Raw genomic sequence first — 3,777 nt, forward strand, 5'->3', positions numbered from 1 at the left:
ACGAATTTGTGAGTTATAGTGTTTCAAAGGCAAGCTGCACAGCTCTATGTAAGCAGAGGCTGCAATCACACAGTAATGAAAGTTCCACATTTTGTTGATAATTATTCAAATTCAGGTTCTTATGAATCTCATGATAACACATATGTCCATATTGGCTTTTGATCCAAGCACTAGTTCATGATCAAACATATGTCTGTTACATCTCATCCTGCAGATTCTCTCTATGCAGAATCCCCTCTCAGCCCCTCCTTCTCCTCCTCAAACACAGACTGTCAGCTCTCCCCATCCCCTCGCCCCTGCCAATCAGAGAGGGCCATAGGACACAGACATTGGAAAGCAGATCTAAACAAATCAACAATACCATCATGACTACCTCATTTTATTTTCAGTGTCTGTGTTTTCATCTTTTTTATCTATAATCTGGACCAACAGAGTATGTGTGTGTAACAGTGTAGACAGTGAGTGGACACAGGTTTTAAAATTATCCAGCAGCTCTGCTCTTTCTGATCCACTCATAAGAGCACAATACAAACTGACATAGCACCACAATGTCAGTGTCACTACAGTGCTGAGAATGTATAAGCTACTGTCTGAATTTATGTCTATAAATTTGACCAATAAAATATATGAATCTCAATGTGGACAGTGAGTTGACACAGGTGTTAAAATCTCTAGCAGCACTGCTGTGTCTTATCCACTCATAAGAGCACTACACACACTGCCATATCACCACAATGTCAGTGTCACTGCAGTGCTGAGAATTATCCACCACCCAAATGATATCTCCTTTGTGGAGGTCCTGAACATAGGGTCAGAATCCAGGGTGAATTTCCAGAGTCAGTTCTGTGCTCTGTGATGTCTCTGTAACCCAAGCCCCACGTTCACCTGTCTGCAGACCAGAAATTCACCAGCTCATCTACTACCCCTTCTTCTTACAATACAGAACACCAAGGATCACATTTTAAAGCACTACAAAATCTATCTTAAAGTGTGCCTCCTGTATCAGGAAATCTCACATGCTATGCCCTTGCTCTGCAAAGACTGCTCACTTTCACCCTGCTCTTCAATGGTGTGGACACCCATACAGCAGGTATGACTCAGGTGTTGGAGTTTTAAATCCCTCAGCATCACTGCTGGACTGAGAATACTCCACAACAAAACATCCAGCAGAGATTGTCTTCTGTCCACTGATGACGGACTCGAGTACAAGCTACTCCACATTATATCTGCGGTTTGGGGGTCCTGAACATTAGGGTGAGAAACCAGAGTGCAACTCCAGAGTTACTTCTGTGCTCTATACTGTCTCTGTCATCCGCTACTCTTCCATCTCATGCTACACCTCCAAGGAGATGCCAGAACAGCATAGAACACCTTACAAACACTAGACAAACTTCCCCAAAAAGCCCCTACTATCTCAGGACAGCTCATATGCTAGCACATTGTTCTTCTACCAGCGAATACTAGCTTGGACCCCGGGAATTGTCGTATGCGGCTATATTTATTATTATTGTTGTTGTTGTTGTTGTTGTGGAAATTTTCTGTGTGCCACCAGAAAGGAAGAAAAGTTCCAAAATTATATTCAGGCCTGAGGAGAACTCAAGCATTCACTCCAATCTCCAGGTAATTTAGACATTCACAGCAGTATTTATGGGGCATTTGTCACATACACATTACTCCTCAGTTATGGTTAGGGGCAGGGTTACGGATGATGGATGATGTTCATTCCTTCACTGTCTGTAACCACGGTAGGTCGGGAGCCTTCCCAAAATCAAAGGGCACAGGGTGAGAACAGTCCTTCACAGGGTCACACACAACCACACATTCACTCACACTCACACCTATGGTCACTTTTTGAGTAGCCAGTCCACCTACCAACGGGTGCTTTAGGACAACGGGAGGAAACCCACGTGGACATGGGAAGAACACACCAAACTCCTCACAGACAGTAACCCAGAGTGGGGCTCAACCCCACAACCCCAGGATCCTGGAGTGGTGTGACTGCGACATTACCTGCTGGGCCACCTTGCTTCCATGATGGATGATGTTGACAGATTTAATTATTTCATAGTGCAAGGCTGCAAGACGCATTACATAAATATATAAATAATCAAATAGTTAATTAAATTATTTAAATAATGCAATTTATAAAATATTTAATATGCACATTTAAAAATGATTAAACATTACTTCAAAATGTGATAATAAATTAAACCTTTAAATAATTATCTTTTTAATTAACATTCCTTTATTCATTTAATTGTATACGATCGTTACAAAAAACCCTCCATACTGGAGGAGTAATCTGAGACATGGTCTAAGGGTAACAGAAAACATGTACACTGGAGACTGAAGTGAATGCTTGACTCTATTCCTCTGATTTCTCCTTGGGCCAGAGTATCATTTTGGAACTTGGTCTTACTTTATGGTGGCACTTTGACAATTTCCACAAAAACAACAACAACAAAAAAATTTATAATAATATAAATAATAACCGTAATATAAAACATAACATCTATAATGTATTATTTTGTGGTTGAACTATAATACCAGATAATAGAAGCATTCCCATGTTCATTATTTATAATTAAAACTCTGTGAAAGTATACCTCATAATGAAAATTAATTTAATGATGATTTTTATATTCCTTTAAAAATAAAATGCAATCTCCCACCCCATGTTAAATTATAACACTAAAACACATATGGTCTTTAATTTTACACAAACTGAACTAATGCCACATTTCTACTCCCTTCAAGTTAATGGCAGCCCTCCTGTCCAGCAGGATGCTGATGGAAGACTGGCTGCAAGAGGCTCCTGCTCACCTGCCTTGAGACCAGTTACACTCCATACCCTCACACCAAATCTGTGGCCCTTGTTGTCTCCATGCCACAGCTTCTGGATATTTGATGGGGCTGATTAAGCACAGACCTTAACTAAAGACCTTCATTATCTATACAGTCTCCAAGGTTTCTACCAGCAGTTTTAAATTAAAACTCTATTGTTTATTTATTTATTTATTTTTTGACCAGAGGAGGATGGGTCCCCCTTGTAAGTCTTTTGGCTTGCTCATTTGTGGTTATTCGGTTAAATTTTGTTTTATTTCTCAAATTCTGTAAAGCTGCTTTGTGACACCATCAAGTTGTAAAAAGCACTATACCGTCGTTTACGAACCACAGAAACATTGGAGATAACACTGTATTATTTTCCTTTATACATTCATCTTGTGTAAACATTTCATTGTGTTCAAGGTAACTGAGGATCTGGATCCCACCCAGAATCATCAGGCATAATTAAGTGCGCCAGTCCATCACAGGGCATCACACTCACTTGGTCACTCATAACATCAATAACATCTAGGCAGTCAACCTAAATGTGATTTTAGAATGTGGAGGAAACCATGACCCCAGAAAATGCACCAAAGTCTTCACAGACAATGACTTGTGGCAAGGACTGGAACCATAACCCAAGAGCCCTAAAGCTGTGTGGTTGTAACATTATCTCCAGCACAACCTTGTTAGGATATTAAATTTCAGCATGTCAGATTTTGGTTTGTAGCCTGCTGAAAATTTTTAATGACTATTTCCCCAATATAATTATAATTAGGAAATAGCATTAATTGTAGGAATACAATTCTTCCGTGCTACATAATAATTCCTGCCGCTTTAGATTGCATTGACTTTTAATTTTTAATTGATGCGTTTTTGCTGCGCATCCCGCTCTGCTTCAACACTCCCTACTGGTTCACAATAAGGGGAAATGACGTTAAAACGCGCGAC

The sequence above is a fragment of the Hoplias malabaricus genome, chromosome 4 (assembly GCF_029633855.1).
Source record: "Hoplias malabaricus isolate fHopMal1 chromosome 4, fHopMal1.hap1, whole genome shotgun sequence".
Classification (NCBI taxonomy): Eukaryota; Metazoa; Chordata; class Actinopteri; order Characiformes; family Erythrinidae; genus Hoplias; species Hoplias malabaricus.